The following is a 17684-nucleotide window of genomic DNA, read 5'->3' as shown; positions in this document are numbered from 1 at the left end:
GTTTGCACTATTCAATGACATATCTTCAACCACTGTCTTACCTAGAGCTTATGTTTCTTACATGCACCATATAGATTATGCTTCAATAATTTGGAATGAAAATGCAAGGCAGAGAAAATTGCACGTAAAATGCATGTGCAATTTTTCATTTATTATTTTCTTTTATGTTTAGAGATCCTTTATTTTAAATGTATCCGAATTCATTTAAAAGAGTTCACCGATGTGAAAATCAAAGTGAAAATAATTTTGTCTATAATCCACATAATTTAATTAACTTAAGAAAACAAAAGATAAGTGATAAATTTCTAAGTTCTGGTTTACTAGTAAGATTTCAATAATAAAAACATTATATTTGGAGTATTGTACTGTGATAGATCATAATTATTAGTACATATTACATATTTTTCTCTACGAAACATCACAACTTACCTTTAAAAGCATAGTTAACTTGCAAACAACCTTCGGATCACCGCATCAAGTCAATCCAGAAAGTATGAGTAACTTGTAAGGTTCACAACTTACTTATAACGTCAACTAGATGTAATGAAGAGAAGTAGAATCCACTTCTAGAACTAATTCCCCGATAGACCATTGATAGCCATATAGGCGAAGTAACCCAAAGAACTAATGTAGATAGTAGTCTTGTGAGAACTGATCTAGGTGGTAGTCTAATGACATGTATTACACATACCGATATTCTCACAATGCACGATTACATCAGGTTGCTCATCCTTTGCTCATTGACTCTGATAGGCAAGAGGGTGCCGATGTGCTTCTCAACTAGACTCTTAGCGTGCATAGGAGACTATGGGAGTACTCCATTGGAAGGAGGAAGTCCGAGTAATTCGCCTAGCTATGTCCGAAATCCACTATGATAGTGCTTTGGAAAACATTATCCTAAATTCGTATTTTAGAGGAAATAGGCACGATCAATTACATAAGTACCGATAGTCCGAGCAAAAAGATGTCATGATTACTGTCCGAAATTATTGCAATGTTCTTAACAATGGTTTCCCTTTAATTTCACGTTCTTTGACTTAATTTACGATTAATTCAAATGTTTGTGATTTGGTTGTTTCTACTATTCAATGGCATGTCATAAACCACTGTCTTACCTAGAACTTCTGTTTCTTACATGCACCAGATGGATTATGCTTCAATGATTTGGAATGAAAATGCAAGGCATAGAAAATTGCACGTAAAATACATGTGCAATTTTCCATTTATTATGATTTTTTTACGTTTGGATATCCATTATTTTAAATGTATCCAAATTCACTTAAAAGAGTTCACCAATGTGAAAATTAAAATGAAAATAATTTTGTCTATAATCCATACAATTTGATTAACTTAAGAAAAGAAAAGATAAGTGATAAATTTGTAAGTTATGGTTTACTTGTAAGATTTCAATAATAAAAACATTATATTTGGAGTATTGTACTGTGATAGATCATAATTATTAGTACATATTACATATTTTTCTCTCTGAAACATCACAACTTACCTTTAAAAGCATAGTTAACTTGCAAACAACCTCCGGATCACCACATCAAGTCAATCCGGAAAGTATCGAGAACTTGTAAGGTTCACGACTTAATTGTAACGTCGATCGGATGTCATGAAGAGAAGTAGAATCCACTTCCAGAACTAATTCCCCGATAGACCATTGATAGCCATATAGGCAAAGTAACCCAAAGAACTAATGTAGATAGTAGTCTTGTGAGAACTAATGTAGGTGGTAGTCTAATGACAGGTATCGCACATACTGACATTCTCACAAGGCATGATCACATCAAGTTGCTCATCCTTTGCTCATTGACTCTAATAGGCAAGAGGGTGCCGATGTGCTTCACGGCTAGACTCTTAGCGTGCATAGGAGACCGTGGGAGTACTCCATTGGAAGGAGGAAGTCCGAGTAATTCACCTAGCTATGTCCCAAATCCATTATGATAGTGCTTTGGAAAACGTTAGCCTAAATTCGTATTTTAGAGGAAATAGGCACAATCAATTACATAAGTAGCGATAGTCCGAGCAAAAAAATGTCATGATTACTGTCCTAAATTCTTGTAATATTCTTTACAATGATTTCCCTTTAATTTCATGTTCTTTGACTTAATTTACGATTAATTCAAATGTTTGTGATTTGGTTGTTTCTACTATTCAATGGCATGTGTTAAACCACTCCCTTACCTAGAGCTTCTGTTTCTTACATGCACCCGATAGATTATGCTTCAATGATTTCGAATGAAAATGCATGACAAGAAAATTGAACGTAAAATGCACGTGCAATTTTCCATTAATTATTTTCTTTTACATGTGGAGATCCTTTCTTTTAAACGTATCCGAATTCATTTAAAAGAGTTCACCGATGTGAAAATCAAAATGAAAATAATTTTGTCTATAATCCACATAATTTGGTTAACTTAAGAAAAGATAAGATAAGTGATAAATTTATAAGTTCTAATTTACTAGTAAGATTTCAATAATAAAAGCATTATATTTGGATTGGAGTATTGTACTGTGATAGATCATAATTATTAGTGCATATTACATATTTTCCTCGATCGAGTTACGCCCCCTATTAGGTACCCCTACTTCCCCGCCGATACGATCGGTTCCATTGTTACCTCTCCGTGGTCGAGGCGGAGGGAAAATAGCCATGGGTGGAGGCGTAAGGGCAGCCAAAGGCCATAATGGCACCGAGAAAGTGCCTCTGGCAGCCCGGCCACCTCCTTAGTGGTGAGCCGGCTGGTTGCGGCGAGGGATCCATGGCGCTTGCCCCTTGCGCAACCGCCACGGTCACTACCACTAGGGAGGTGGTCGAGCTACCGGAGGCACTTTCCCAGTGCCGTTCTAGCCTTCGGCTACCCCCGTGTCTCCATCTACAGGCATTTCCTTGTCGCCTTGACCATGCTACGCTCTTTGTTGGGTACCCCTTCTCCTCCACCAATACGATCGGTTCGTCGTTACCTCTCCGTGGTGGCAGAGGCCGCTATGGTCCTATGGATGCTACTCTTCCTCCACTGCTGCCATCGATGCCATTCCCACCTCCAGTTGCCCATACGCCTCCACCCACGAGCGTTTCTGCGCCGCCTCAATCCTCCCTATTAGATACCCTACTCCTCTGCTGGTATGATCGGCTCGGTTGTTACCTCTCTGTGGTGGCAGTGGCCGCCACTATCCTTCGAGGGAAGGCAATTGGACCTTTGTAATGACGTTGCTACTTCTAGTTCAGCCTCGCCGTGACCGTTTCATAGGCGTGGAAGTGGCGGCGGTAGTAGGAGCTACGTAGTTCCTGCTGCGGCTACAGCCACTCCTCCTCCTTCGCAGCCGCCGGAAATGAAATGTTCATCGCAGCTGCGGAGGCCTGGCTACGGAAGTGCCAATCATTTCCTAGTGCAAATTGCGGTTAAAGAGGGAAAAGAAACAGATAAAGAGAATAGAAGACACCATTACCAGGTAATGCAATGCATCTCTTCCTTAATTTTTCTTGCTCACATCGTCGTGTGTCGGTTTTGGTAGCATATGTATGTGTAGATTTTAGTGAAGTTGTTTTGCTTTTTTGTTCTTTCTTTTTGTTCTTCTTTCTTCTTTCTTTTTTTCATTGTTTTTACTGATGGAGTAACGTGGTAAATCAACTTTAGAAATCTATTTGGAAGCTCTTACAATATTAGTCAGATAACATATAGGGCTTTGTATGTTGCCTTTTTTTGTGTTTTACATCCGGGATTCATTGTTGTTTTACTAATAAATATCATGTTAATATTTAGGTGACAATTTATCCCGAGGTTGATTCCTGGGAAATGAAGAGAAAGATATCAACGGATCTTCCCAACCAGCCATCTTTCGGTGGAAAGATGTTGTTCTATGATGGAGAAACGAATATCTTTACACTAGGATCACTCATTTTCGTAGAAACGGAATTTCTTATGGTCGTTGAACCGGATGTAGAGGAGGATGCATAAAGGTAAACCTACCTTATTGTTTTGGCACTAATTGAGCATTCTACCATTCTTCATCTTTTAATTTGGAGGCATCATGCAGATTCTCGGTGAAAATACGGCAGGCCGCTATCATTGATTTTCCTTAGCAACATATATGGGGCGGTCAATTGAGATTTTCCTAGAGTGGTAATACAAGCTCTGAATGAAGTCCTTAGAGCCTCTCCATTTAAAATGTAATTTCGCCTTCGGTTCGTATAAATTACTTTCTTTAAGGGTAACTTGCACATACTACGTACTTTTGCTTTCTCTTCCCTTCCATCTGTTGACTTGCTGAATTTCTTCATCACAGTTATACAAGGGTGGGGCGATCTTTTTTCTTACCCGATTTATGGCATAGTTCTCGTCTTGATGGCGTTGTCGAATACTAGAGTGGATACTACCAGTTTTAAGATACAGATAGTTTGGGCTCTCACTGAATATATGTATTATCTTTGCTTGTGTACATCAGCCAACCTTGCATATTTATCCGAATGGTATGATTCACTATATGCGATTTTCTCGAGATGTAGACATATCGACTAAAGTTTTCTACCGGTCACCGAGCCAATGAGCCACCGAGCCAATGAGCCAACGAGCCAACGAGCCACCGAGCCAAACCAAGTGAGAACTCTTTTTCTTTTGCATTGCTCTCTCTGGTTCTACCTTTGGTTTATAATGCATGTGTTGTAGCGGATAGTCTATCTTATATTTGTGAAAGAAGATTAGATGTTGGAAGAGAGTATCGTTTAGTCTTGTGTAGCATCGATATATTAGAAACATAACTTGATAACCCGAGATATTCCCGTGACTCTCTTGTGGCAAAAATTGCTATGTGGGAATGCTTTGTATGTATTGAAAAAATAGTCTCCATGTTGGATGGGTTACCATTAAGTTATATATTTTCACCTTCTCTTTTATAAAAAAAGTGAATGTTCTTTGAACAACTCCCCCACTTCCATATTGTCCACCGCCTTCTTTATGAAAGTTTCTTCTCGGGAAAATTTTTTGACGTGACTTTTCAAGTCAAAAAAAAAGGAGGAGGAGGAGGAAACATTGATGTGAGATGATGACTTGTAAGAGCTGTTTTGACTCCTTTTACTTTTGAGATTTTAAGGACTTGTTGCCATAATGCCTGCTCCTTTTCATTCGGTAAGTCAGTAACTAAAGTGCCATCACTTGGTATCCTTTGACATGAGTTTTTTTTTGCTTATCTTAACAAATTTAATTTCCCCACTAATGTTCAATAATCTAGTTTGAATTTCGTATCTAAGTTATATTGATTGTCTAAACAATCACAAAGATATTCTTATTATTTTTCATGAGAAATCTTGATTGATTGACAATCAACCCGTTAGTCACTTACCTTATTTAGAGGCTTTGTTTAAGGTTCCTAAGATTTGTTTGTATGGGCGAATGAATCTTCTCAAGATTCTGATTTATCTCATCTCATCTCAACGACTAATGATCTTTATCAATCAACCAATGGCTGGTTTTTGGTGATTGATCCTCGAAGATTCTATGCAAGCGGGAAGCATGGAAGACGAGAACTATAAAGAGCATCAAGTTCGATAACTAGTGAGAGAGATCAAGAATTCATTGTCTTTACTTAAAGAGAGCTTCACTTTATTTGTCTACTTGAGCATTGATCAGAAATCTTGTAAGAGGTGATACACGGAGTTAAGTGTGAAGAGTGATATAGCCTTGATAGAGGCAGAGCTTACTTCTGTTGGAAGAGCTAGTGATCAAACAATCTCATCTTTATGTAATCTCTTATTTGATTACTCAGTGGAATCCAACTAGTAGACTATTAGCGTGGGAGAATGGACGTAGGCTTTCTAAAAGTCGAACCACTATAATCTCTTGTACATTGATTTCTACTCTCTACTTGCATCTATTTACTATCCGGTAGAAGCATTGCGTGATTCTACAATTACTTGTGCCTCTATCAAACTTGAAAATTTGAAATTCCGCATTATTTATCGAAGTTTGATTACAAACACCTATTCACCCCCTCTAGGTGTTAAATCTAGTTGGAACAACAAAGATCACTACCTGTTTCCAAGTACTTTAATATAGATCGACGAGCTAGGGCTTCCACTTCAAGTGTAGCTGTTATGACCACTTTCTCAGCATAATTCGTGATCACTCTTTGGCTGAGTTTCGACATATACCGATGATAGCTCCTTCCTTCTCCCCTTCAACTACCGATTCGTTAATGTTGAACTTCAACGCTCCGTTTTTTGGGGGAATCCACAAATCGGGTGAGTTTCCTCTTCGCCCTTCTCGTTTGCTTGATTTTGGGTTCCAATGCTTAAAGTTCTTGTTTAAGGCACATGCTCCGTCGACAAGCAAGCTCGGATCCGTTCTTCGTTGCTTGAAGACAACGCCGTTACAAGCCAGCCAAATTTTTGAAATTACCGTAGCAATTAGCTCACCTGAAGGTAGCAATTTCTTTGAACCATAACATCGAGAACCCATTTGTCTATTCTTGAGATTCCATGTCTAGATGTCAAAATTTGTAGTAGTTAATCTAACCACAGAGTTAAGTAGTTAATCACACCGCCTTTGTCCGGTCACACAAGAACAAAACGTGCTCTATAGTTTCCGGAAATTGACGATATACCGGGCAGAGAGGGCCGAGCACCATATTTCTTTTGTACGGGTTCTCGCGGGTTGGTAACTGTTCTATTACACACTTCATATGCAAATTTTATTTTTTGGCATGGTATTGAGATTCCGGATGTTCTACCACCGTAATTTGGGAATATGATAGGAGGAAGAGACCTAGTTGGGGTTACGTAGTTGTTCTAGCCGATGCATGCTGTTGTAGGCTTCTCTGACCTTGTATTTGCCTTTTTGTTTCCAATCCATACCAAATCATTTTCTTTTGGGGTAGTGCTAAGTGGGATTGCTATAATTTTCTCTACTATCTGCTCGTCGAACAACGAATTAAGTTTTTGTTCATCCCGCACTGTTCATCCCGAACAATTAACTCTTCAACTCTTTGGGGATCCCCTTAGTTGGTCGACCCTCCAACAAGTCCCCGAGCCAGCCATCTGTCTTCTCGAATAACGATTGATTTCCCATTCCTCACGGTCCATGTAGTTAAAAGTTACACACTATCTCTCCCCATTAATAGGCTTTGTCATCCTCATGAGGGTTGGGAGCCTTTGCTGGCATTCCAAAAGCTTACTTTGGAAAAATATAGCCCTTTTGATAATTTGGCTCCACAAGGCTAAGGGCGACCGAATTAGTCTCCAAGCCTGCTTTCTCGGTATGACTTTATTGAAAGTAATAGGGTATCTACATCCAAGATCTCCATGTTGCGCGGAACAAGCGATCGAATAATAAAATAGATAGAATAAGAAAATAAATTGAACACCGGATGTATGTTGTTAGGTCGTAGAAACTTACGTCTATGAAGAGCAATAACGAATTCCACTATGAATCAAGCGATACATGGAGATTACAAACCATACTTGAGTCATTCAAACACTCTCGGTGTTTCCTAGTCCCAATTACATCAAACAACCCACACAATGTTTAGCCCCCAATTTTTCACAAAATAATCTCTCATTATCATAAAAGAATTATATACAAATTCTTATCACAAGAATTTAATCAACTTTGACACATGAATACCAAGCTTCAAAGTTCACGAGGAAGCGGCCTCTACACATCAACTTAAACGGTGCACGGGACTTCTAGCCGAATATATATATATATATATATATATATATATATATATATATATATAGCTTATGCCAAGTTAACCAAATATTGCTTTCTCTGACAACAAAGTTAATCAATGAACTTTCCTTTTATTGCTCTTACAATATATGAAACACATTTATGTGAGAGAGAATAGAAGATTGACCAAAATCATGAACTATGTTCACTTTCCAAGATTAGTAGCTAAAGACTCCCCCTAATATTCGGAAAAATAATCTCTGAAAATTAGCTCTCCAAATCTTGGACTCCAATTCACTTTTTCATTTACTTTCATGTTAATTCCACTTTGGAGTCAAGCACTAAAATATCAAGCCAACATCAACATGCTTTGGATATGCAAGATTCGGGCTTAAACTCGAGACATATTTTAACAATCTCCACCTTAGCTCGATGTTTGAGCCAAGTCACAATCATTTCGCTGATAATCCGAACTTCACTACTACTCTCCCACGGTCCCATTAGACTCAACCGCCACGTACGTCTTCTAAGTCCAAATCGTGCTTGAACTTCGCTATAGTCGTAGACCTCATTAGAACACCAACTACACATATACCTTTAACTGCACCACAAGGACTTTCTAATATAACCTCCTCAACCAAGGATAAAATAAAACCTTTGTTGCATTCATATTTGTCGGGAGGCTGAATACATACCTTGCTAATATCAACAATTACATAATCGTTGACTTCACGGGTTCCACCTTGCTACAAGCATTATACGTGTCGATTACTTTGCTAGTACCCGCTACCTCGGGAGTCTCTAGTTGCAACTCTACCTTAAACTGAATACCATTCGGATCCATATGAACATTGCTATAATTACTCATAGCCAAAAGTACTGGAGACTCGTCAAACGTAACTTCTCTGCTGATAATAGATGAATTAATTCCAGGCACCACAAATGATAACCTTGTTCACCTTGTGCATAGCCTAGGAATATACACTTTCTTGCCCTTCCATTGAGCTTACCATCACTAACTCGAATATAACATGGACAACCAAATATTCTAATAACAGAATAATCAACAATGTTACTTGACTACTCTTCTTTGAGAGTCTGATGTCCAATCGCTGTTGGTGGGGATTTATTTATCGGGTAGCTCGCCGTACTAAGCGCATTCGCTAGAAATCTTCTAGCCATACCAACATTAGAAAGCATTTTATGGGCCGTCTCTAGTAATGTTCTGCTCATCAACTCTGTAACATGTTGTGATTCATTGGCACTAGTGTGATGTCTTACTATGCTTTCATTCATGCAAAATTCATTTAACAGCTCCGAGCTTAACTCCATGCTTTTATCGATCTGCACATGCTTAATCGTTTTACTAGTCTCTTTTTCGATCAAAGCTCTCAACTGTCCGATCGTGACAATAACATCAAACTTGTACATAAATTCAAACACTCGGGTCTTCCTCGAGTAGTCATCAATAATCGTTAGCATAAATTTGACACTCTTCTTTGAAGGAAACTGTGACAACCTGCGGACATCCAAGTGAAATAATTATACAATTTCCATGGTTTCTTTGAGAGTCGCACTAAACTGCATTTTCCGCCATTGATCTAAATCACAACACCTGCATGCATTTATTTTGTCAGCAATATAACCACATAATAAATTCTTTTCACTTAGAACCTATAGGCTCCTCCTGCTAATGTTCCCTAAATACATATGCCACAATTCAAACTCTCAAACAGATACATTTGACGTCTCCGCGGCGAAATCCATCACTGTCTCACCTTGAAGCTCATATAGGCCATTGTGCTTTATTGCTCTCATTATTATTAAGGCACCTCGAAATTTTTCAGAATACCACATTACGAGGAATACCGACACCTAGCTAAATCCCGTGCAATTAAGGAAATTAGATTTTTTTTCAACTCTGGAACATGCCTCACTCCCGTCAATGTCCTCACAATACCATCATGCATTCTGATTCTCACATCGCCAACACCTACAACATCGTATTCAGCGTCATTCCCTAATTGCACTTTACTACTATCCGTGCACTAATAAGTAGTAAACCAGTTCTTGTTTGGTATAGCATAAAGCGAACAACCATAATCCATTCGCCAAAAAACAAATCCTTAGTGATAGACAAGATAAAATCAGCATTATCCCAATTACTATCAGCTACAACTGCAACATCAACCACGGATTCAACTCTAATCCTTTAGCCTTCTAGTTTTTTAGCTTAAGGCAATCCCTTCTAAGATGCTCCCTCTTGCCACAATTTTAACATACAGCACCACCGGTCCTAGGCCGACTACATTTGTTTATGTTTATTTTATTTATGCTAACACGAGTAATAGTTCTTCCTCTATTAAGATTCACCAGATTCTTTTCTATGGATATTCTCACCAATAATTAAATCTTGAATCTCGAATCCCGTCAAACGTTAAACTTATTGATCTAGAGGAATTACTAACAGCGATAACATTAGTATTCCAACTATCAGACAATAAGGATAATAGAATCAAATTACATATCTCATCTTCAAAGTCAATATCAATTGAACTCATTTGCCTAACAATCACATTGAATTCATTAATATGATTAGCAACTAACGCACTTTCTCCCATATTCAAATTAAACATACATGGGAAAAGTACACTAGAAGTGCCATAACTTTTGTACGGCATTCACTTGAGTGCCATAACTTTCAAAACGTTCACTTAAGTGCCATAACTTTTAAAAATCGTTCACTTGAGTGCCATGTTGACGTGGCGGCTGGAAAAGTTCTTGTAGCACTCCGGAAAGGTTAGTGTAGACGCCCGAAAGATGACGTGGCACACCGGAAAAGTTATTGTAGCACTCAAGTGAACGATTTTGCTTCGACATAGCACTCAAGTGAACGATTTTTGAAAGTTATGGCACTTAGGTGAACATTTTGAAAGTTATGGCACTCAAGTGAATGCCGTACACCGGTTATGGCACTTGTAGTGTACTTTTCCCAACGGACATTGCATCAAATAGACCTTATGATCGTAAAGGGCTTCTCATACATATCCGATAGGGCTTTCATCAAACTCGTAGTGGTTTGCTCTTTGATGGTATTAAACGCGACGTTACAAGCCAACATCAGCCGAATAACGATCATCGCTCATCTATCCAGCAATTTCCAATCGGCTTGCTTCATCGTCTGTGTCTTCTCCCCGGATAGGGGCAAGTGCGGCTTCATCCGATAGAAATAGTCCTCAATCTACATCTTTCAAAAATCATAGTCCTTCCCCTCAAATTTGTCGATTTTCACTTTAACTTCTTTTATCTCCATCGATTCGCTTCAACTCAAGCAAACCTGGCTCTGATACCAATTATTACGCGGAACAAGCGATCGAACAATAAAGTAGATAGAACAAGAAAACAAATCGGACACCGGATATACGTGGTTCGGTCATAGAGATCTACGTCCACGGGAATAACACTAATGAATTTCACTATAAATCAACCAATACATGGAGATTACAAACCATACTCAAGTGACTCAAACACTCTTAGTGTTTCCCAGCCCCAATTACATCAAATAACCCACATAGTGTTTAGCTATCAATTTCTCATAAAATAATCTCTCAATCTCATAAAGGAATTATACACAAATTCTTACCGCAAGAATTTAATCGACTTTGACACATGAATACTTGACGTAATTTATAAAGATTCAAAGCTCATGAGGAAGCGGCCTCTGTACATCAAACTTAAATAGTTCATGGGACTTCTAGCCGAATATATATGAGTATGCCAAGTTAACCAAATATTGCTTTCTCTGACAACAAAGTCAATCAATGGACTTTCCTTTTGTTTCTCTTACAACACATGAAATGCATATAGATGAGAGAGAACAGAAGATTAACTAAATCATGGTCCATGTTAGACATGGCCAAAATGGAACAGGGGCTCGGAACCGGCCCGTTGACCGGGCCCACGGTTCCGCCGATTCCAGGCCGGTTCCGACCCGTTTATTTATTTTTTTAAAAAAAATGGGGGTAGGCCCGGTGGGGAAAGAGCCCAGTGGCTCTTTCCCCCCACCCCACCCCCCCGGCCGTGGGTCCCCCCACCCCCCAAAGAGCAACGGTCAAATTGGCCGTTCCACACTTTTTTTAAAAAAAATTGATTTTTTTTAGTTTTTCTCTATAAATTCCTATCCTCTCCCTTTCATTTTTCTCACAAATCCTCTCAACAATTCTCTCAAATTCTTCTACATTCTCTTAATCCACTCAATTTTCTCAATCCCGCCTCAATTCTCTCAATCGAATTTCCGATCAATTCTCTCAAATATGGCAAGTGGAAGCAGAAATACTAGAAAGGCCAAAACGGCGATGGGAGATTCCGAGTATCCTATTCCTGGATATGATCATCGTGAGTATGCATGTTAGGAAGACGACGATGATAATATCAACGATATTCCCATTCCGAACGTCGAGCACGTCCCAACACAAGAAAATCTTCATCCTCTTACTGGTGTCAAAGAAACGTCGACGGTAAATGAACCGAAATGGAAGGGCCAAGAGAGTACATCGACTTGTGACTCGCACTTCGACAAGGTATGTGATGAAAGCAAAGGCAAATATAATATAAATTGTAAATATTGTTCGCAAACATACAAATTTACAAAAGGAGACGGCTATGGAACATTCCGTTGGCATCTGACGAAAAAACATCCAACGCAAACGGGGATCGACACTACGCAACAACAAATTTTCGGGTACGCCAATTCTAATCATCATCATTTATTCCATCACACTTATGCACTTTATAAACAAACATTAGCTGAATATGTTGCCCTTGATCATGCTTCGTTTATTGTTGGTGAACATTTTAATTTGAAATATTTGATAAATACTGCATTGGTTCCGCAAGCATCAACTATTTCAAAAAGTACTCTTAAACACGAACTTTTGCATCTTTATAAAAAACGAAAAAAATCTTTAGCAAAATTTTTTACGGAATTCAATGGACGTGTGTATTTAGGTAGCGATATTTGGAATGATCCTTGGCAAATTCATTCTTATATGGGTGGCACATGTCATTGGATAGATGACGACCGGACCATTTAAAAAAGACTTATTGCATTTCAAGTTTTTGATAAAAACATTCGGCACATAATATTTATAGAATAATTAGGCAAGTTTTAGAATAATATAATTTGATAAATAAAGTATTTTCAATTGGTTTTGATAATGCCGCCGCAAATACCGCTTCCATTCCCGAATTAGAAAATATTTGCAAACTCTCTTTCGACGGACAATTTTTTCACATTAGATGTGTTTGCCATGTTTTAAATTTATGTGTACAAGATGATTTACAAACTCTTAACACTTCTCTCGCCCCAATAAAGGGTGCAATTAAATTTTTAGGGAGTCGTGCCCATTTTATGAAAGGATAGGAAAAATTTTGTAAACAACATGGGAGAATGACAAAAGGTTTTCAAAAGATATTCCGACTCGTTAAAATTCTACCTAAGAGTTGCTTCGTCAAACTTTTGATTACAAAGATTTATTATGTATGTTTATTTCGTAAAATATTTCCGAAATTACTTTACTTCCGCAACATTGGGACGTTTGTAAAAAAAAATTTAGATTTTTTGAAAATTTTTAATGATGCTACTAATACTTTATCTGGTATTTATTATCCTACTACGCATTTATTTTTAATAGAGTATGTTAATATTAATAGTGTTTTTAGTGAATATGAAAAATATACTGAATTAGATCGAACTATTTTAGTAATGCGAGAAAAATGGTTGCATTATTATTTCAAAATTCCTCGTCTATTTAGTTGGTATTGTTTTTTATCCACATATTAAATTAAACAGCTTACTAGATAATCCGAATGTGTATTATCATGATTGTTTACATTTGGAAGATTCAATATATATTTTAAATATACAATGAAATGTTAAAGAATCTATAGTAGTATTATATGAAGAATTTTGTAGTAGATATGATTTAAGTGATTGTGGATCTTTACAATTTATTGCCTCACGAAGCGAAGCTGGTAGTTCACTTAGTAGAGGGTACACTATTCTGAATAGTAGAAAAAAAAATAAAAAAGGGCAACAGGTAGTATTTCTGAATTAGAAAAAATTTTAACCACTCAAATTTGAGTTTCGTGATGCGGAACATAGTACAGATTTCAAAATCCTAAAGTGGTGGAAGAGTCACTCAATCAATTACCCAGATTTCTCCATCATCGCTCGTCGGATATTAATAACCCCTTCTTCAATAGTTGTAGTTGAACAAGCATTTAGCGCTGGATGATTAGTTTTGGACTCTCGCCCTTCAAGATTAAGTCCGGAGTCTATGAAAACTCAAGCTTATGCCGACGATTGGACGAAAGCTAGATTTCGACACCAAGAGCTGGATCGAGAGCACAAATTTTTTAGTGAGGATTGTGGAGATACCACCACCACGGGTACCACAACGGGTAGCGACGATTGACGATGAGGTAAGTTGGGGTTATCAAAGGTAAAAGAACTATATGGGCTTTGATTCTTCTATCCCCAAGAAGATATATAGGCGCTTAATGATAATTCATTAAGTTTAAGCCCGTTCCTCCTCTCTCTCTCTCTTTTCCCCACATTTTATTACAATGTACAATTTGATTATAATTTATAATTTATTATGTTTATTTTATTATTTATTATTTTAAAAATTAAAATTAAAAAACGGAACCAGAATCAACCTTGGACCTGGAACCGGCTCGGAACCCTTGGTTCCACTTTTTCGTAAAACTAGAACCGCCTATTCCTAAACCGAAACCAGCGGTTCTGAGGAACCGGCCATGTCTAGTCCATGTTCACTTTCCAATATTTGTGGCTAAAGACTCCCCACGATATTCGGAAAGATAATCTCCAAAAATTATCTCTCCAAATCTTGGACTCAGATTTACTTTTTTATTTACTTCCATGGTAATTCCACTTTGGAGTCAAACACCAAAATATCAAGCCAACGCCAACATGCTTTGGATGTGCAAGATTCGGGCTTAAACTCGAGATATATTTTAACACTCCCTCCCTTTTCCTTAGCTTAGGCACCTCCCATTTCTTCCAGTGAATACCAGCCTTTCATTCCTTCTGTTTCCACCAAAAGGAAATTATCCTTTTGTCGATTGCCCTACATACGAACATGGGAATCTTAAATATTGACATCGCGTAATGGGGAATCGCCTATACTACAGCTTTTATCAATGTTTCCTTCCCCACTCTAGATATGAGCTTCTCCTTCCAGCCTTCAAATTTCTTGTTGACCCCAGCCAGTATTTAGGAAAACATTTGCCTTTTAGACTTCCCCCAGTCCAAAGGAATGCCTAGATAGTTCCCAGTCTTTTCTATCGCGGGTACTCTAAGTTCTTCCGCCATATTCTTCCGCAGATTTAGTGGGCTGCCACTACTGAAATAAATCCCCGATTTGTTCAAATTTATGGTTTAACCCGTCGCGAAATAGTATTGGTTCAACACTCCAGCTAGATTCTGACATTCGCTGATTTTCCCATCTAGAAAGAGATGGTATCATTCGCAAATAGCAAATGTGAGAGTGTCGAACAGAAACTATTGAGTTTGATTCCTTTTAAGGTGCTGTCTTCTATGGCTTTGTTCATAAGATGGGATATAACATTAGCCATGATAATAAAAAGGTAGGGAGATAGTGGATTGCCTTGTCTAATACCTCGAGTAGGCTGAAAATGTCGCTGGGGTTCTCCATTAAACTTGACATTGAACGTTACTTAGGAGATGCATTTCATGATCATGGCCACCCATTTCTCGCTAAAACCCATTTTTATCATCCATGCCCCCAAAAAATCCCATTCCACTCTATCGTAGGCCTTTTGCATGTCAAGTTTCAGCACCGCCTGAAACTTTTTCTTCCTCTTTCTGATTTGCAACTGGTGTAGGACTTCTTGGACTATTAATATGTTGTCTTGGATTTGAAGTCTACTGACAAACGCACTTTGTTCAATAGAAATGAGTCCAGGTAGCCAATGTTTCAGTCGGTTTGCTAAAACTTTAGAGATAATTTTATAGCTGGCATTGCAAAGGCTTTTGGGTTTATACTGGCTCATATTTTCTGGGTGAGGCACTTTGGGAATGAGGGTAATGTGTGTTTCGTTGAGTTTTGGGTCAAACGTACCCGAATCAAAGAAATCCTTGACCATTTGGAAGATATCATGTTGGATAATTTCCTAATGGTGCTGGTAGAAATGACATTTAAGTCCATCGGGTCCTGGAGCTTTCGTAGGGGCTATTTGAAAGGCGGCATTTTTTACTTCCTTCATCATTACCGCTGCCAATAAAGCCTCATTCGTCGTCTCCTGAACTGTGCAAGGGCATTGATCTACAACTAGTCGGAAATTTCTTGCTCCTACAGTGGTGTAGAGCGAACGGTAGAAGTCAGTCACATGTTTCTTTAGTTCACCTTCGTCTCGACACCAAGTAGATTCATCAATTTTCAGCATAGATATTTTATTTCGCTGCCTACGTTGCACTGTGGTTGCATGGAAAAACTTGCTATTTCTGTCTCCCCATTTCAGCCAATTCACACGAGGTCTCAAACCCCAGTACATCTCTTCCTACCTCCATAATGTCTCAATTTTCCCCCGAATAGCCTGGGATTCCTCTTTGCTTGCCTCCCCTAACCTTCTGTTTGTGAGATCCACTAGCTGTCCCTTTTTCACGTCGATAATGCCTTTGTCACTTTTTCCAGCCTAATTGTCACTACCCCTTACTGGAGATTCGGATCCACCCATGCTTTAGCCACAATTTCATTATATTCCGCATCTTCTACCCAGAAAGCTTCCATCTTAAACTCTTTTCTCCTTGCTTTCCGATTTGGGAAAAGCGATAGGAGAATTGGACTGTGATCTGAATCTATGGCCGGTAATACATAGACTTTCGCATTTGGGAACGACACTCTCCATTCAAGGTCGTTGAGGACTCAGTCTAGTCTTTCTTTAACCAGATTTTCCCCTTCCCTATTGTTACACCATGTGAATGCACACCCCTTGCTTTCGATATCTATTAACGATCAGTCATTGATAAGATGTTGAAAGGCTGCCAGCCTATAGTTGTCCGCTTCTTTCCTCCCCATTTTCTCCCACTGGTATAAAGTCTCATTGAAATCGCCCATACAAACCCATGGGAGATGGTTGGAGGATTGAATGTCCCTGAGTTGCTGCCACAATTGCAGCCTCGCCTGAAAATCAGTCGAGGCATGAAGGAAGGTGATTCTCATAAGTCTCCCGCTGCTTGGATCTTTGCACGTCACATCAATTATCTCAGCCGTACTAGCTACGATGCACAGGGAGACCTCATCATTCCAAAAAAGTGCCAGGCCCCAGCTATACCCATTGGCTCCACTATTTTTAAATGCTGGAATTGGAGTCGTCTCCGAATGCGATCCACCATAACCTCTTTGTTTTTGGTTTCCATCAAAGACACTATGACGTGCCTTTCTTAAGCCACAATGGCTCTCAGTGACTGGAATGTCAAGGGTGTGCCTAACCCCTGGCAGGTCCAACTCAGAATCTTCATTTAAACCATTTAATCATCTCACTAACCCCTTTCATCTTCTATTGCAGTTTTTATGGATGAAGAGCTGGCCAGCTACTAAAACCCAGCTACAGACTCAAGAGAACTAGAATCCTCAGCAGCAAAATACATGTTATCCCCAGCAAACTGAGGGGTACAACTCCGAGAACCCAGCTACCGATGCCCTCAGAAAAACAACCCTGACGTGGAGAACTTCCTCAACTCAAGAAGAGAGAATAGGATATCGAAAATCATTCTAGTGCCTTATGTAGATCTACTGTAGACTGCTTAATGTAGTTATGCTTCCTCAGCCGGCCTCAGATGTGATTGTTAACCAAACGATTCTCCTGGATGGGAAGCATGATTATGTTTTTGGTGGAATGCTGGCGAGTGATTGAAGGGAGCTCTATCAACGGAAAAGTTTATGGGATGGGGAAGAGGGGTTTAAA

The 17684-nt window shown here is 38.7% G+C and overlaps 1 long non-coding RNA gene across 1 annotated transcript; it reads left to right on the top strand.

Annotated features, from left to right (window-relative positions):
* Positions 1-6025: 6025 nt before the first annotated feature.
* Positions 6026-17638, top strand: LOC125314437. The gene is made up of 2 exons (XR_007197932.1): positions 6026-6244; positions 17286-17638. It is a non-coding gene; the product is annotated as an uncharacterized LOC125314437 (long non-coding RNA).
* The last annotated feature ends 46 nt before the right edge of the window (positions 17639-17684 follow it).

This window comes from Rhodamnia argentea, chromosome 3, assembly GCF_020921035.1.
Source record: "Rhodamnia argentea isolate NSW1041297 chromosome 3, ASM2092103v1, whole genome shotgun sequence".
NCBI lineage: Eukaryota > Viridiplantae > Streptophyta > Magnoliopsida > Myrtales > Myrtaceae > Rhodamnia > Rhodamnia argentea.
The sequence above is the reverse complement of the archived record's forward strand: the minus strand, read 5'-3'. Positions and strand labels throughout refer to the sequence as shown.